Consider the following 19,967-nt stretch of genomic DNA (forward strand, 5'->3'; position numbering starts at 1 on the left):
AAGGTCCCATATGGACTACTTTCTGGCAGACTTGACATGACTTTTTAACATCAGATAGAGTCTATGAGGACATCATGTATATTTTAGACCTTCTGGGGACCCTCTGAGCAGAAAAAAAGATCAAAAGCTCCCATATGAACTACTGTCTGGCAGACTTGAAACATTTTTAACATCAGAACGAGTCTTTGAGGAAATCATGTAGCTTTTAGACCTTCTGGGGACCCTCTGAGCAGAAAAAAAGATCAAAAGCTCCTATATGAACAACTGTCTGGGGGACTTGACTTGACGTTTTAACATTAGAAAGAGTCTATGAGGATATCATTTAGCTTTTAGACCTTCTGGGGACCCTCTAAAGAGAAAAAAAGTTCAAAAGGTCCCATATGGACTACTGTCTGGCAGACTTGACATGACTTTTTAACATCAGATAGAGTCTATGAGAACATCATGTAGCTTTTAGACCTTCTGGGGACCCTCTAAGGAGAAAAAAAGTTCAAAAGGTCCCATATGGACTACTTTCGGGCAGACTTGACATGACTTTTTAACATCAGATAGAGTCTATGAGGACATCATGTAGCTTTTAGACCTTCTGGGGACCCTCTGAGCAGAAAAAAAGATCAAAAGCTCCCATATGAACTACTGTCTGGCAGACTTGAAACATTTTTAACATCAGAACAAGTCTTTGAGGACATCATGTAGCTTTTAGACCTTCTGGGGACCCTCTGAGCAGAAAAAAAGATCAAAAGCTCCTATATGAACTACTGTCTGGCGGACTTGACTTGACTTTTTAACATTAGAAAGAGTCTATGAGGACCTCATGTAGGTTTTAGACCTTCTGGGGACCCTCTAAGGAGAAAAAAAGTTCAAAAGGTCCCATATGGACTACTTTCTGGCAGACTTGACATGACTTTTTAACATCAGATAGAGTCTATGAGGACATCATGTAGCTTTTAGACCTTCTGGGGACCCTCTGAGCAGAAAAAAAGATCAAAAGCTTCAATATGAACTACTGTCTGGCAGACTTGAAACATTTTTAACATCAGAACGAGTCTGTGAGGACATCATGTATATTTTAGTCATTCTGGGGACCCTCTGAACAGAAAAAAAGATCAAAAGCTCCTATATGAACTACTGTCTGGCGGACTTGACTTGACTTTTTAACATTAGAAAGAGTCTATGAGGACATCATTTAGCTTTTAGACCTTCTGGGGACCCTCTAAGGAGAAAAAAAGTTCAAAAGGTCCCATATGGACTACTGTCTGGCAGACTTGACTTGACTTTTTAACATCAGATAGAGTCTATGAGGATATCATGTAGCTTTTAGACCTTCTGGGGACCCTCTGAGCAGAAAAAAAGATCAAAAGCTCCCATATGAACTACTGTCTGGCGGACTTGACTTGACTTTTTAACATTAGAAAGAGTCTTTGGGGACATCATGTAGCTTTTAGACCTTCTGGGGACCCTCTGAGGAGAAAAAAAGTTCAATAGCTCCCATATGGACTACTCTCTGGCGAAATTGATTACTATTTAACATCAGAAAGAGTCTATGAGGAAATCATGTAGCTTTTAGACCTTCTAGGGACCATCTGAGCAGAAAAAAAGTTCAAAAGGTCCCATATGGACTACTGTTTGGTGGACTTGACTTGATTTTTAACACCAGAAAGAGTCTATGAGGACATAATTTAACTTTTAGACCTTCTGGGGACCCTCTAAGGAGAAACAAAGTTCAAAAGGTCCCATACGGACTACTGTCTGGCACACTTGACATGACTTTTTAACATCAGAACGAGTCTGTGAGGACATCATGTATATTTTAGTCATTCTGGGGACCCTCTGAACAGAAAAAAAGATCAAAAGCTCCTATATGAACTACTGTCTGGCGGACTTGACTTGACTTTTTAACATTAGAAAGAGTCTATGAGGACATCATTTAGCTTTTAGACCTTCTGGGGACCCACTAAGGAGAAAAAAAGTTCAAAAGGTCCCATATGGACTACTGTCTGGCAGACTTGACTTGACTTTTTAACATCAGATAGAGTCTATGAGGATATCATGTAGCTTTTAGACCTTCTGGGGACCCTCTGAGCAGAAAAAAAGATCAAAAGCTCCCATATGAACTACTGTCTGGCGGACTTGACTTGACTTTTTAACATTAGAAAGAGTCTTTGAGGACATCATGTAGCTTTTAGACCTTCTGGGGACCCTCTGAGGAGAAAAAAAGTTCAATAGCTCCCATATGGACTACTCTCTGGCGAAATTGATTACTATTTAACATCAGAAAGAGTCTATGAGGAAATCATGTACCTTTTAGACCTTCTAGGGACCATCTGAGCAGAAAAAAAGTTCAAAAGGTCCCATATGGACTACTGTTTGGTGGACTTGACTTGATTTTTAACACCAGAAAGAGTCTATGAGGACATAATTTAACTTTTAGACCTTCTGGGGACCCTCTAAGGAGAAAAAAAGTTCAAAAGGTCCCATACGGACTACTGTCTGGCAGACTTGACATGACTTTTTAACATCAGAAAGACTCTATGAGGACATCATGTAGCTTTTAGACCTTCTGGGGACCATCTGAGCAGAAAAAAAGTTCAAAAGGTCCCATATGGAATACAGTCTGATGGACTTGAATTGATTTTTAACATCAGAAAGAGTCTATGAGGACATCATGTAGCTTTTATACCTTCTGTGGCCCCTCTAAGGAGAAAAAAAGTTCAAAAGGTCCCATATGGACTACTGTCTGGAGGACCTGATTTGACTTTTTAACATCAGAAAGAGTATATGAGGACATCATGTATATTTTAGACCTTCTGGGGACCCTCTGAGTAGAAAAAAAGATCAAAAGCTCCCATATGAACTACTGTCTGGCGGACTTTACTTGACTTTTTAGCATTAGAAAGAGTCTATGAGGACATCATGTAGCTTTTAGACCTTCTGGGGACCCTCTAAGGAGAAAAAAAGTTCAAAAGGTCCCATATGGGCTACTGTCTGGAGGACTTGACTTGAATTTTTAACATCACAAAGAGTCTATGAGGACATCATGTAGCTTTTAGACCTTCTGGGGACCTTCTGAGGAGAAAAAAGTTCAAAAAGTCCCGTATGGACTACTGTCTGGCAGACTTGACTTGACTTTTTAACATCAGAATGAGTCTATGAGGACATCATGTAGCTTTTAGACCTTCTGGGAATCCTCTGAGCAGAAACAAAGTTCAAAAGGTCCCATATGGACTACTGTCTGGTGGACTTGACTAGACTTTTTAACATTAGAAAGAGTCTTTGAGGACATCATGTAGCTTTTAGACCTTCTGGGGACCCTCTGAGGAGAAAAAAAGTTCAATAGCTCCCATATGGACTACTCTCTGGCGAAATTGATTACTATTTAACATCAGAAAGAGTCTATGAGGAAATCATGTACCTTTTAGACCTTCTAGGGACCATCTGAGCAGAAAAAAAGTTCAAAAGGTCCCATATGGACTACTGTTTGGTGGACTTGACTTGATTTTTAACACCAGAAAGAGTCTATGAGGACATAATTTAACTTTTAGACCTTCTGGGGACCCTCTAAGGAGAAAAAAAGTTCAAAAGGTCCCATACGGACTACTGTCTGGCAGACTTGACATGACTTTTTAACATCAGAAAGACTCTATGAGGACATCATGTAGCTTTTAGACCTTCTGGGGACCATCTGAGCAGAAAAAAAGTTCAAAAGGTCCCATATGGAATACAGTCTGATGGACTTGAATTGATTTTTAACATCAGAAAGAGTCTATGAGGACATCATGTAGCTTTTATACCTTCTGTGGCCCCTCTAAGGAGAAAAAAAGTTCAAAAGGTCCCATATGGACTACTGTCTGGAGGACCTGATTTGACTTTTTAACATCAGAAAGAGTATATGAGGACATCATGTATATTTTAGACCTTCTGGGGACCTTCTGAGCAGAAAAAAAGTTCAAAAGATCCCATATGGACTAATGTCTGGAGGACCTGTCTTGACTTTTTAACATCAGAAAGAGTCAATAAGGACATCATGTAACTTTTAGACCTTCTGGGGACCCTCTGAGGAGAAAAAAAGTTCAAAAGGTCCCATAAGGACTACTGTCTGGCGGACTTGACTTGACTTTTTAACATCAGAATGAGTCTATGAGGACATCATGTAGCTTTTAGACCTTCTGGGAATCCTCTGAGCAAAAGAAAAGTTCAAAAGGTCGCATATGGACTATTGTCTGGTGGACTTGACTTGACATGACTTTTTAACATCAGAAAGAGTATTTAAGGAAATCATCCACGGCTTTAAGACCTTCTGGGGACCCTTCTGACCTGACTTTTTAACATCAGAAAGAGTCTATGAGGACAGCATGTAGCTTTTAAACCTTCTGGGGACCCTCTGAGCAGAAAAAAAAGGATCAAAAGCTCCCATATGAACTACTGTCTGGCCTACTTGACGACTTTTTAACATCAGCAAGAGTCTATGAGGACATCATGTACCTTTTAGACCTTCTGTGAACCCTCTGAGCAGAAAAAAAGATTAAAAGCTCCCATATGGACTACTGTCTGTAGGACTTGACTTGAATTTTTAACATCAGAAAGAGTCTATGAGGATGTAATGTAGCCTTTAGACCTTCTGGGGACCATCTGAGCAGAAAAAAGTTAAAAAGGTCCCATATGGACTACTGTCTGGTGGACTTGACTTGACTTTTTAACATCAGAAATAGTCTATGAGGACATCATGTAGCTTTTAGACCTTCTGGGGACCCTCTGAGCAGAAAAAAGTTAAAAAGGTCCCATATGGCTACTGTCTGGAGGACCTGACTTGACTTTTTAACATCAGAAAGAGTATATGAGGACATCATGTATATTTTAGACCTTCTGTGGACCCTCTAAGCATAAAAAAAAAATTCAAAAGGTCCCATATGGACTACTGTCTGCAGGTCCTGACTTGACTTTTTAACATCAAACAGAGTATATGAGGACATCATATAGCTTTTACATCATAAAGAGTCTTTGAGGACATCATGTAGCTTTTAGACCTTCTGTGGACACTCTGAGCAGAAAAAAAGTTCAAAAGGTCCCATATGGACTACTGTCTGGTGGACTTGACTTGACTTTTTAACATCAGAAAGAGTCTATGAGGACATCATGTAGCTTTTAGACCTTTTGGGGACCCTCTGAGCAGAAAAAAAGATCAAAAGCTCCTATATGAACAACTGTCTGGCGGACTTGACTTGACGTTTTAACATTAGAAAGAGTCTATGAGGATATCATTTAGCTTTTAGACCTTCTGGGGACCCTCTAAAGAGAAAAAAAGTTCAAAAGGTCCCATATGGACTACTGTCTGGCAGACTTGACATGACTTTTTAACATCAGATAGAGTCTCTGAGGACATCATGTAGCTTTTAGACCTTCTGGGGACCCTCTAAGGAGAAAAAAAGTTCAAAAGGTCCCATATGGACTACTTTCTGGCAGACTTGACATGACTTTTTAACATCAGATAGAGTCTATGAGGACATCATGTAGCTTTTAGACCTTCTGGGGACCCTCTGAGCAGAAAAAAAGATCAAAAGCTCCCATATGAACTACTGTCTGGCAGACTTGAAACATTTTTAACATCAGAACGAGTCTTTGAGGACATCATGTAGCTTTTAGACCTTCTGGGGACCCTCTGAGCAGAAAAAAAGATCAAAAGCTCCTATATGAACTACTGTCTGGCGGACTTGACTTGACTTTTTAACATCAGATAGAGTCTCTGAGGACATCATGTAGCTTTTAGACCTTCTGGGGACCCTCTAAGGAGAAAAAAAGTTCAAAAGGTCCCATATGGACTACTTTCTGGCAGACTTGACATGACTTTTTAACATCAGATAGAGTCTATGAGGACATCATGTAGCTTTTAGACCTTCTGGGGACCCTCTGAGCAGAAAAAAAGATCAAAAGCTCCCATATGAACTACTGTCTGGCAGACTTGAAACATTTTTAACATCAGAACGAGTCTGTGAGGACATCATGTATATTTTAGTCATTCTGGGGACCCTCTGAACAGAAAAAAAGATCAAAAGCTCCTATATGAACTACTGTCTGGCGGACTTGACTTGACTTTTTAACATTAGAAAGAGTCTATGAGGACATCATTTAGCTTTTAGACCTTCTGGGGACCCTCTAAGGAGAAAAAAAGTTCAAAAGGTCCCATATGGACTACTGTCTGGCAGACTTGACTTGACTTTTTAACATCAGATAGAGTCTATGAGGATATCATGTAGCTTTTAGACCTTCTGGGGACCCTCTGAGCAGAAAAAAAGATCAAAAGCTCCCATATGAACTACTGTCTGGCGGACTTGACTTGACTTTTTAACATTAGAAAGAGTCTTTGAGGACATCATGTAGCTTTTAGACCTTCTGGGGACCCTCTGAGGAGAAAAAAAGTTCAATAGCTCCCATATGGACTACTCTCTGGCGAAATTGATTACTATTTAACATCAGAAAGAGTCTATGAGGAAATCATGTAGCTTTTAGACCTTCTAGGGACCATCTGAGCAGAAAAAAAGTTCAAAAGGTCCCATATGGACTACTGTTTGGTGGACTTGACTTGATTTTTAACACCAGAAAGAGTCTATGAGGACATAATTTAACTTTTAGACCTTCTGGGGACCCTCTAAGGAGAAAAAAAGTTCAAAAGGTCCCATACGGACTACTGTCTGGCAGACTTGACATGACTTTTTAACATCAGAAAGAGTCTATGAGGACATCATGTAGCTTTTAGACCTTCTGGGGACCATCTGAGCAGAAAAAAAGTTCAAAAGGTCCCATATGGAATACAGTCTGGTGGACTTGAATTGATTTTTAACATCAGAAAGAGTCTATGAGGACATCATGTAGCTTTTAGACCTTCTGTGGCCCCTCTAAGGAGAAAAAAAGTTCAAAAGGTCCCATATGGACTACTGTCTGGAGGACCTGATTTGACTTTTTAACATCAGAAAGAGTATATGAGGACATCATGTATATTTTAAACCTTCTGGGGACCCTCTGAGTAGAAAAAAAGATCAAAAGCTCCCATATGAACAACTGTCTGGCGGACTTTACTTGTCTTTTTAGCATTAGAAAGAGTCTATGAGGACATCATGTAGCTTTTAGACCTTCTGGGGACCCTCTAAGGAGAAAAAAAGTTCAAAAGGTCCCATATGGGCTACTGTCTGGAGGACTTGACTTGAATTTTTAACATCACAAAGAGTCTATGAGGACATCATGTAGCTTTTAGACCTTCTGGGGACCTTCTGAGGAGAAAAAAGTTCAAAAAGTCCTGTATGGACTACTGTCTGGCAGTCTTGACTTGACTTTTTAACATCAGAAAGAGTCTATAGGGACATAATGTAGCTTTTAGACCTTCTGTGGACCCTCTGAGCAGAAACAAAGTTCAAAAGGTCCCAAATGGACTACTGTCTGGTGGACTTGACTAGACTTTTTAACATCAGAAAGAGTATATGAGGATATCATGTAGCTTTTAGACCTTCTGGGGACCATCTGAGCAGAAAAAAAGTTCAAAAGGTCCCATATGGACTACTGTCTGGTGGACTTGACTTGATTTTTTAACATCAGAAAGAGTCTATGAGGACATCATGTAGCTTTAAGACCTTCTGGGGACCCTCTGAGCAGAAAAAAAGATCAAAAGCTCCTATATGAACTACTGTCTGGCTGACTTGACATGACTTTTTAACATTAGAAAGATTCTATAAGGACATCATGTAGCTTTTAGACCTTCTTCGAACCCTCTCAGCAGAAACAAAGTTCAAAATGTTCCATATGGACTACTGTCTGGTGGACTTGACTTGACTTTTTAACATCAGAAAGAGTCTATGAGGACATCATTTAGCTTTTAGACCTTCTGGGGACCATCTGAGCAGAAAAAAAGTTCAAAAGGTCCCATATGGACTACTGTCTGGTGGACTTGACTTGATTTTTAACACCAGAAAGAGTCTATGAGGACATCATTTAGCTTTTAGACCTTCTGGGGACCCTCTAAAGAGAAAAAAAGTTCAAAAGGTCCCATATGGACTACTGTCTGGCAGACTTGACATGACTTTTTAACATCAGATAGAGTCTATGAGGACATCATGTAGTTTTTAGACCTTCTGGGGACCCTCTAAGGAGAAAAAAAGTTCAAAAGGTCCCATATGGACTACTTTCTGGCAGACTTGACATGACTTTTTAACATCAGATAGAGTCTATGAGGACATCATGTATATTTTAGACCTTCTGGGGACCCTCTGAGCAGAAAAAAAGATCAAAAGCTCCCATATGAACTACTGTCTGGCAGACTTGAAACATTTTTATCATCAGAACGAGTCTTTGAGGACATCATGTAGCTTTTAGACCTTTTGGGGACCCTCTGAGCAGAAAAAAAGATCAAAAGCTCCTATATGAACAACTATCTGGCGGACTTGACTTGACGTTTTACCATTAGAAAGAGTCTATGAGGATATCATTTAGCTTTTAGACCTTCTGGGGACCCTCTAAAGAGAAAAAAAGTTCAAAAGGTCCCATATGGACTACTGTCTGGCAGACTTGACATGACTTTTTAACATCAGATAGAGTCTCTGAGGACATCATGTAGCTTTTAGACCTTCTGGGGACCCTCTAAGGAGAAAAAAAGTTCAAAAGGTCCCATATGGACTACTTTCTGGCAGACTTGACATGACTTTTTAACATCAGATAGAGTCTATGAGGACATCATGTAGCTTTTAGACCTTCTGGGGACCCTCTGAGCAGAAAAAAAGATCAAAAGCTCCCATATGAACTACTGTCTGGCAGACTTGAAACATTTTTAACATCAGAACGAGTCTTTGAGGACATCATGTAGCTTTTAGACCTTCTGGGGACCCTCTGAGCAGAAAAAAAGATCAAAAGCTCCTATATGAACTACTGTCTGGCGGACTTGACTTGACTTTTTAACATTAGAAAGAGTCTATGAGGACATCATGTAGGTTTTAGACCTTCTGGGGACCCTCTAAGGAGAAAAAAAGTTCAAAAGGTCCCATATGGACTACTTTCTGGCAGGCTTGACATGACTTTTTAACATCAGATAGAGTCTATGAGGACATCATGTAGCTTTTAGACCTTCTGGGGACCCTCTGAGCAGAAAAAAAGATCAAAAGCTCCCATATGAACTACTGTCTGGCAGACTTGAAACATTTTTAACATCAGAACGAGTCTGTGAGGACATCATGTATATTTTAGTCATTCTGGGGACCCTCTGAACAGAAAAAAAGATCAAAAGCTCCTATATGAACTACTGTCTGGCGGACTTGACTTGACTTTTTAACATTAGAAAGAGTCTATGAGGACATCATTTAGCTTTTAGACCTTCTGGGGACCCTCTAAGGAGAAAAAAAGTTCAAAAGGTCCCATATGGACTACTGTCTGGCAGACTTGACTTGACTTTTTAACATCAGATAGAGTCTATGAGGATATCATGTAGCTTTTAGACCTTCTGGGGACCCTCTGAGCAGAAAAAAAGATCAAAAGCTCCCATATGAACTACTGTCTGGCGGACTTGACTTGACTTTTTAACATTAGAAAGAGTCTTTGAGGACATCATGTAGCTTTTAGACCTTCTGGGGACCCTCTGAGGAGAAAAAAAGTTCAATAGCTCCCATATGGACTACTCTCTGGCGAAATTGATTACTATTTAACATCAGAAAGAGTCTATGAGGAAATCATGTAGCTTTTAGACCTTCTAGGGACCATCTGAGCAGAAAAAAAGTTCAAAAGGTCCCATATGGACTACTGTTTGGTGGACTTGACTTGATTTTTAACACCAGAAAGAGTCTATGAGGACATAATTTAACTTTTAGACCTTCTGGGGACCCTCTAAGGAGAAAAAAAGTTCAAAAGGTCCCATACGGACTACTGTCTGGCAGACTTGACATGACTTTTTAACATCAGAAAGAGTCTATGAGGACATCATGTAGCTTTTAGACCTTCTGGGGACCATCTGAGCAGAAAAAAAGTTCAAAAGGTCCCATATGGAATACAGTCTGGTGGACTTGAATTGATTTTTAACATCAGAAAGAGTCTATGAGGACATCATGTAGCTTTTAGACCTTCTGTGGCCCCTCTAAGGAGAAAAAAAGTTCAAAAGGTCCCATATGGACTACTGTCTGGAGGACCTGATTTGACTTTTTAACATCAGAAAGAGTATATGAGGACATCATGTATATTTTAAACCTTCTGGGGACCCTCTGAGTAGAAAAAAAGATCAAAAGCTCCCATATGAACAACTGTCTGGCGGACTTTACTTGACTTTTTAGCATTAGAAAGAGTCTATGAGGACATCATGTAGCTTTTAGACCTTCTGGGGACCCTCTAAGGAGAAAAAAAGTTCAAAAGGTCCCATATGGGCTACTGTCTGGAGGACTTGACTTGAATTTTTAACATCACAAAGAGTCTATGAGGACATCATGTAGCTTTTAGACCTTCTGGGGACCTTCTGAGGAGAAAAAAGTTCAAAAAGTCCTGTATGGACTACTGTCTGGCAGTCTTGACTTGACTTTTTAACATCAGAAAGAGTCTATAGGGACATAATGTAGCTTTTAGACCTTCTGTGGACCCTCTGAGCAGAAACAAAGTTCAAAAGGTCCCATATGGACTACTGTCTGGTGGACTTGACTAGACTTTTTAACATCAGAAAGAGTATATGAGGATATCATGTAGCTTTTAGACCTTCTGGGGACCCTCTGAGCAGAAAAAAAGATCAAAAGCTCCCATATGAACTACTGTCTGGCGGACTTGACTTGACTTTTTAACATTAGAAAGAGTCTTTGAGGACATCATGTAGCTTTTAGACCTTCTGGGGACCCTCTGAGGAGAAAAAAAGTTCAATAGCTCCCATATGGACTACTCTCTGGCGAAATTGATTACTATTTAACATCAGAAAGAGTTTATGAGGAAATCATGTAGCTTTTAGACCTTCTAGGGACCATCTGAGCAGAAAAAAAGTTCAAAAGGTCCCATATGGACTACTGTTTGGTGGACTTGAATTGATTTTTAACATCAGAAAGAGTCTATGAGGACATCATGTAGCTTTTAGACCTTCTGTGGCCCCTCTAAGGAGAAAAAAAGTTCAAAAGGTCCCATATGGACTACTGTCTGGAGGACCTGATTTGACTTTTTAACATCAGAAAGAGTATATGAGGACATCATGTATATTTTAAACCTTCTGGGGACCCTCTGAGTAGAAAAAAAGATCAAAAGCTCCCATATGAACAACTGTCTGGCGGACTTTACTTGACTTTTTAGCATTAGAAAGAGTCTATGAGGACATCATGTAGCTTTTAGACCTTCTGGGGACCCTCTAAGGAGAAAAAAAGTTCAAAAGGTCCCATATGGGCTACTGTCTGGAGGACTTGACTTGAATTTTTAACATCACAAAGAGTCTATGAGGACATCATGTAGCTTTTAGACCTTCTGGGGACCTTCTGAGGAGAAAAAAGTTCAAAAAGTCCTGTATGGACTACTGTCTGGCAGTCTTGACTTGACTTTTTAACATCAGAAAGAGTCTATAGGGACATAATGTAGCTTTTAGACCTTTTGTGGACCCTCTGAGCAGAAACAAAGTTCAAAAGGTCCCATATGGACTACTGTCTGGTGGACTTGACTAGACTTTTTAACATCAGAAAGAGTATATGAGGATATCATGTAGCTTTTAGACCTTCTGGGGACCATCTGAGCAGAAAAAAAGTTCAAAAGGTCCCATATGGACTACTGTCTGGTGGACTTGACTTGATTTTTTAACATCAGAAAGAGTCTATGAGGACATCATGTAGCTTTAAGACCTTCTGGGGACCCTCTGAGCAGAAAAAAAGATCAAAAGCTCCTATATGAACTACTGTCTGGCTGACTTGACATGACTTTTTAACATTAGAAAGAGTCTATAAGGACATCATGTAGCTTTTAGACCTTCTTCGAACCCTCTCAGCAGAAACAAAGTTCAAAATGTTCCATATGGACTACTGTCTGGTGGACTTGACTTGACTTTTTAACATCAGAAAGAGTCTATGAGGACATCATTTAGCTTTTAGACCTTCTGGGGACCATCTGAGCAGAAAAAAAGTTCAAAAGGTCCCATATGGACTACTGTCTGGTGGACTTGACTTGATTTTTAACACCAGAAAGAGTCTATGAGGACATCATTTAGCTTTTAGACCTTCTGGGGACCCTCTAAAGAGAAAAAAAGTTCAAAAGGTCCCATATGGACTACTGTCTGGCAGACTTGACATGACTTTTTAACATCAGATAGAGTCTATGAGGACATCATGTAGCTTTTAGACCTTCTGGGGACCCTCTAAGGAGAAAAAAAGTTCAAAAGGTCCCATATTGACTACTGTCTGGCAGACTTGACATGACTTTTTAACATCAGATAGAGTCTATGAGGACATCATGTAGCTTTTAGACCTTCTGGGGACCCTCTGAGCAGAAAAAAAGATCAAAAGCTCCCAGATGAACTACTGTCTGGCAGACTTGAAACATTTTTAACATCAGAACGAGTCTGTGAGGACATCATGTAGCTTTTAGACCTTCTGGGGACCCTCTGAGCAGAAAAAAAGATCAAAAGCTCCTATATGAACAACTGTCTGGCGGACTTGACTTGACTTTTTAACATTAGAAAGAGTCTATGAGGACATCATTTAGCTTTTAGACCTTCTGGGGACCCTCTAAAGAGAAAAAAAGTTCAAAAGGTCCCATATGGACTACTGTCTGGCAGACTTGACATGACTTTTTAACATCAGATAGAGTCTATGAGGACATCATGTAGCTTTTAGACCTTCTGGGGACCCTCTAAGGAGAAAAAAAGTTCAAAAGGTCCCATATGGACTACTTTCTGGCAGACTTGACATGACTTTTTAACATCAGATAGAGTCTATGAGGACATCATGTATATTTTAGACCTTCTGGGGACCCTCTGAGCAGAAAAAAAGATCAAAAGCTCCCATATGAACTACTGTCTGGCAGACTTGAAACATTTTTAACATCAGAACGAGTCTTTGAGGAAATCATGTAGCTTTTAGACCTTCTGGGGACCCTCTGAGCAGAAAAAAAGATCAAAAGCTCCTATATGAACAACTGTCTGGCGGACTTGACTTGACGTTTTAACATTAGAAAGAGTCTATGAGGATATCATTTAGCTTTTAGACCTTCTGGGGACCCTCTAAAGAGAAAAAAAGTTCAAAAGGTCCCATATGGACTACTGTCTGGCAGACTTGACATGACTTTTTAACATCAGATAGAGTCTATGAGAACATCATGTAGCTTTTAGACCTTCTGGGGACCCTCTAAGGAGAAAAAAAGTTCAAAAGGTCCCATATGGACTACTTTCGGGCAGACTTGACATGACTTTTTAACATCAGATAGAGTCTATGAGGACATCATGTAGCTTTTAGACCTTCTGGGGACCCTCTGAGCAGAAAAAAAGATCAAAAGCTCCCATATGAACTACTGTCTGGCAGACTTGAAACATTTTTAACATCAGAACAAGTCTTTGAGGACATCATGTAGCTTTTAGACCTTCTGGGGACCCTCTGAGCAGAAAAAAAGATCAAAAGCTCCTATATGAACTACTGTCTGGCGGACTTGACTTGACTTTTTAACATTAGAAAGAGTCTATGAGGACATCATGTAGGTTTTAGACCTTCTGGGGACCCTCTAAGGAGAAAAAAAGTTCAAAAGGTCCCATATGGACTACTTTCTGGCAGACTTGACATGACTTTTTAACATCAGATAGAGTCTATGAGGACATCATGTAGCTTTTAGACCTTCTGGGGACCCTCTGAGCAGAAAAAAAGATCAAAAGCTTCAATATGAACTACTGTCTGGCAGACTTGAAACATTTTTAACATCAGAACGAGTCTGTGAGGACATCATGTATATTTTAGTCATTCTGGGGACCCTCTGAACAGAAAAAAAGATCAAAAGCTCCTATATGAACTACTGTCTGGCGGACTTGACTTGACTTTTTAACATTAGAAAGAGTCTATGAGGACATCATTTAGCTTTTAGACCTTCTGGGGACCCTCTAAGGAGAAAAAAAGTTCAAAAGGTCCCATATGGACTACTGTCTGGCAGACTTGACTTGACTTTTTAACATCAGATAGAGTCTATGAGGATATCATGTAGCTTTTAGACCTTCTGGGGACCCTCTGAGCAGAAAAAAAGATCAAAAGCTCCCATATGAACTACTGTCTGGCGGACTTGACTTGACTTTTTAACATTAGAAAGAGTCTTTGGGGACATCATGTAGCTTTTAGACCTTCTGGGGACCCTCTGAGGAGAAAAAAAGTTCAATAGCTCCCATATGGACTACTCTCTGGCGAAATTGATTACTATTTAACATCAGAAAGAGTCTATGAGGAAATCATGTAGCTTTTAGACCTTCTAGGGACCATCTGAGCAGAAAAAAAGTTCAAAAGGTCCCATATGGACTACTGTTTGGTGGACTTGACTTGATTTTTAACACCAGAAAGAGTCTATGAGGACATAATTTAACTTTTAGACCTTCTGGGGACCCTCTAAGGAGAAACAAAGTTCAAAAGGTCCCATACGGACTACTGTCTGGCACACTTGACATGACTTTTTAACATCAGAACGAGTCTGTGAGGACATCATGTATATTTTAGTCATTCTGGGGACCCTCTGAACAGAAAAAAAGATCAAAAGCTCCTATATGAACTACTCTCTGGCGGACTTGACTTAACTTTTTAACATTAGAAAGAGTCTATGAGGACATCATTTAGCTTTTAGACCTTCTGGGGACCCACTAAGGAGAAAAAAAGTTCAAAAGGTCCCATATGGACTACTGTCTGGCAGACTTGACTTGACTTTTTAACATCAGATAGAGTCTATGAGGATATCATGTAGCTTTTAGACCTTCTGGGGACCCTCTGAGCAGAAAAAAAGATCAAAAGCTCCCATATGAACTACTGTCTGGCGGACTTGACTTGACTTTTTAACATTAGAAAGAGTCTTTGAGGACATCATGTAGCTTTTAGACCTTCTGGGGACCCTCTGAGGAGAAAAAAAGTTCAATAGCTCCCATATGGACTACTCTCTGGCGAAATTGATTACTATTTAACATCAGAAAGAGTCTATGAGGAAATCATGTACCTTTTAGACCTTCTAGGGACCATCTGAGCAGAAAAAAAGTTCAAAAGGTCCCATATGGACTACTGTTTGGTGGACTTGACTTGATTTTAAACACCAGAAAGAGTCTATGAGGACATAATTTAACTTTTAGACCTTCTGGGGACCCTCTAAGGAGAAAAAAAGTTCAAAAGGTCCCATACGGACTACTGTCTGGCAGACTTGACATGACTTTTTAACATCAGAAAGACTCTATGAGGACATCATGTAGCTTTTAGACCTTCTGGGGACCATCTGAGCAGAAAAAAAGTTCAAAAGGTCCCATATGGAATACAGTCTGATGGACTTGAATTGATTTTTAACATCAGAAAGAGTCTATGAGGACATCATGTAGCTTTTATACCTTCTGTGGCCCCTCTAAGGAGAAAAAAAGTTCAAAAGGTCCCATATGGACTACTGTCTGGAGGACCTGATTTGACTTTTTAACATCAGAAAGAGTATATGAGGACATCATGTATATTTTAGACCTTCTGGGGACCCTCTGAGTAGAAAAAAAGATCAAAAGCTCCCATATGAACTACTGTCTGGCGGACTTTACTTGACTTTTTAGCATTAGAAAGAGTCTATGAGGACATTTTGTAGCTTTTAGACCTTCTGGGGACCCTCTAAGGAGAAAAAAAGTTCAAAAGGTCCCATATGGGCTACTGTCTGGAGGACTTGACTTGAATTTTTAACATCACAAAGAGTCTATGAGGACATCATGTAGCTTTTAGACCTTCTGGGGACCTTCTGAGGAGAAAAAAGTTCAAAAAGTCCCGTATGGACTACTGTCTGGCAGACTTGACTTGACTTTTTAACATCAGAAAGAGTCTATAGGGACATAATGTAGCTTTTAGACCTTCTGTGGACCCTCTGAGCAGAAACAAAGTTCAAAAGGTCCCATATGGACTACTGTCTGGTGGACTTGACTAGACTTTTTAACATCAGAAAGAGTATATGAGGATATCATGTAGCTTTTAGACCTTCTGGGGACCATCTGAGCAGAAAAAAAGTTCAAAAGGTCCCATATGGACTACTGTCTGGTGGACTTGACTTGATTTTTTAACATCAGAAAGAGTCTATGAGGACATCATGTAGCTTTAAGACCTTCTGGGGACCCTCTGAGCAGAAAAAAAGATCAAAAGCTCCTATATGAACTACTGTCTGGCTGACTTGACATGACTTTTTAACATTAGAAAGAGTCTATAAGGACATCATGTAGCTTTTAGACCTTCTTTGAACCCTCTCAGCAGAAACAAAGTTCAAAATGTTCCATATGGACTACTGTCTGGTGGACTTGACTTGACTTTTTAACATCAGAAAGAGTCTATGAGGACATCATTTAGCTTTTAGACCTTCTGGGGACCATCTTAGCAGAAAAAAAGTTCAAAAGGTCCCATATGGACTACTGTCTGGTGGACTTGACTTGATTTTTAACACCAGAAAGAGTCTATGAGGACATAATTTAACTTTTAGACCTTCTGGGGACCCTCTAAGGAGAAAAAAAGTTCAAAAGGTCCCATACGGACTACTGTCTGGCAGACTTGACATGACTTTTTAACATCAGAAAAAGTCTATGAGGACATCATGTAGCTTTTAGACCTTCTGGGGACCATCTGAGCAGAAAAAAAGTTCAAAAGGTCCCATATGGAATACAGTCTGGTGGACTTGAATTGATTTTTAACATCAGAAAGAGTCTATGAGGACATCATGTAGCTTTTAGACCTTCTGTGGCCCCTCTAAGGAGAAAAAAAGTTCAAAAGGTCCCATATGGACTACTGTCTGGAGGACCTGATTTGACTTTTTAACATCAGAAAGAGTATATGAGGACATCATGTATATTTTAAACCTTCTGGGGACCCTCTGAGTAGAAAAAAAGTTCAAAAGGTCCCATATGAACAACTGTCTGGCGGACTTTACTTGACTTTTTAGCATTAGAAAGAGTCTATGAGGACATCATGTAGCTTTTAGACCTTCTGGGGACCCTCTAAGGAGAAAAAAAGTTCAAAAGGTCCCATATGGGCTACTGTCTGGAGGACTTGACTTGAATTTTTAACATCACAAAGAGTCTATGAGGACATCATGTAGCTTTTAGACCTTCTGGGGACCTTCTGAGGAGAAAAAAGTTCAAAAAGTCCTGTATGGACTACTGTCTGGCAGTCTTGACTTGACTTTTTAACATCAGAAAGAGTCTATAGGGACATAATGTAGCTTTTAGACCTTCTGTGGACCCTCTGAGCAGAAACAAAGTTCAAAAGGTCCCATATGGACTACTGTCTGGTGGACTTGACTAGACTTTTTAACATCAGAAAGAGTATATGAGGATATCATGTAGCTTTTAGACCTTCTGGGGACCATCTGAGCAGAAAAAAAGTTCAAAAGGTCCCATATGGACTACTGTCTGGTGGACTTGACTTGATTTTTTAACATCAGAAAGAGTCTATGAGGACATCATGTAGCTTTAAGACCTTCTGGGGACCCTCTGAGCAGAAAAAAAGATCAAAAGCTCCTATATGAACTACTGTCTGGCTGACTTGACATGACTTTTTAACATTAGAAAGAGTCTATAAGGACATCATGTAGCTTTTAGACCTTCTTTGAACCCTCTCAGCAGAAACAAAGTTCAAAATGTTCCATATGGACTACTGTCTGGTGGACTTGACTTGACTTTTTAACATCAGAAAGAGTCTATGAGGACATCATTTAGCTTTTAGACCTTCTGGGGACCATCTGAGCAGAAAAAAAGTTCAAAAGGTCCCATATGGACTACTGTCTGGTGGACTTGACTTGATTTTTAACACCAGAAAGAGTCTATGAGGACATCATTTAGCTTTTAGACCTTCTGGGGACCCTCTAAAGAGAAAAAAAGTTCAAAAGGTCCCATATGGACTACTGTCTGGCAGACTTGACATGACTTTTTAACATCAGATAGAGTCTATGAGGACATCATGTAGCTTTTAGACCTTCTGGGGACCCTCTAAGGAGAAAAAAAGTTCAAAAGGTCCCATATTGACTACTGTCTGGCAGACTTGACATGACTTTTTAACATCAGATAGAGTCTATGAGGACATCATGTAGCTTTTAGACCTTCTGGGGACCCTCTGAGCAGAAAAAAAGATCAAAAGCTCCCAGATGAACTACTGTCTGGCAGACTTGAAACATTTTTAACATCAGAACGAGTCTGTGAGGACATCATGTAGCTTTTAGACCTTCTGGGGACCCTCTGAGCAGAAAAAAAGATCAAAAGCTCCTATATGAACAACTGTCTGGCGGACTTGACTTGACTTTTTAACATTAGAAAGAGTCTATGAGGACATCATGTAGCTTTTAGACCTTCTAGGGACCATCTGAGCAGAAAAAAAGTTCAAAAGGTCCCATATGGACTACTGTTTGGTGGACTTGAATTGATTTTTAACATCAGAAAGAGTCTATGAGGACATCATGTAGCTTTTAGACCTTCTGTGGCCCCTCTAAGGAGAAAAAAAGTTCAAAAGGTCCCATATGGGCTACTGTCTGGAGGACTTGACTTGAATTTTTAACATCACAAAGAGTCTATGAGGACATCATGTAGCTTTTAGACCTTCTGGGGACCTTCTGAGGAGAAAAAAGTTCAAAAAGTCCTGTATGGACTACTGTCTGGCAGTCTTGACTTGACTTTTTAACATCAGAAAGAGTCTATAGGGACATAATGTAGCTTTTAGACCTTTTGTGGACCCTCTGAGCAGAAACAAAGTTCAAAAGGTCCCATATGGACTACTGTCTGGTGGACTTGACTAGACTTTTTAACATCAGAAAGAGTATTTGAGGATATCATGTAGCTTTTAGACCTTCTGGGGACCATCTGAGCAGAAAAAAAGTTCAAAAGGTCCCATATGGACTACTGTCTGGTGGACTTGACTTGATTTTTTAACATCAGAAAGAGTCTATGAGGACATCATGTAGCTTTAAGACCTTCTGGGGACCCTCTGAGCAGAAAAAAAGATCAAAAGCTCCTATATGAACTACTGTCTGGCTGACTTGACATGACTTTTTAACATTAGAAAGAGTCTATAAGGACATCATGTAGCTTTTAGACCTTCTTCGAACCCTCTCAGCAGAAACAAAGTTCAAAATGTTCCATATGGACTACTGTCTGGTGGACTTGACTTGACTTTTTAACATCAGAAAGAGTCTATGAGGACATCATTTAGCTTTTAGACCTTCTGGGGACCATCTGAGCAGAAAAAAAGTTCAAAAGGTCCCATATGGACTACTGTCTGGTGGACTTGACTTGACTTTTTAACATCAGATAGAGTCTATGAGGACATCATGTAGCTTTTAGACCTTCTGGGGACCCTCTGAGCAGAAAAAAAGATCAAAAGCTCCCAGATGAACTACTGTCTGGCAGACTTGAAACATTTTTAACATCAGAACGAGTCTGTGAGGACATCATGTAGCTTTTAGACCTTCTGGGGACCCTCTGAGCAGAAAAAAAGATCAAAAGCTCCTATATGAACAACTGTCTGGCGGACTTGACTTGACTTTTTAACATTAGAAAGAGTCTATGAGGACATCATGTAGCTTTTAGACCTTCTAGGGACCATCTGAGCAGAAAAAAAGTTCAAAAGGTCCCATATGGACTACTGTTTGGTGGACTTGAATTGATTTTTAACATCAGAAAGAGTCTATGAGGACATCATGTAGCTTTTAGACCTTCTGTGGCCCCTCTAAGGAGAAAAAAAGTTCAAAAGGTCCCATATGGACTACTGTCTGGAGGACCTGATTTGACTTTTTAACATCAGAAAGAGTATATGAGGACATCATGTATA

This window comes from Siphateles boraxobius, unplaced genomic scaffold (genome assembly GCF_051911475.1).
Source record: "Siphateles boraxobius isolate OS27281-9 unplaced genomic scaffold, OSU_SipBor_1 1, whole genome shotgun sequence".
NCBI classification, from domain to species: Eukaryota; Metazoa; Chordata; class Actinopteri; order Cypriniformes; family Leuciscidae; genus Siphateles; species Siphateles boraxobius.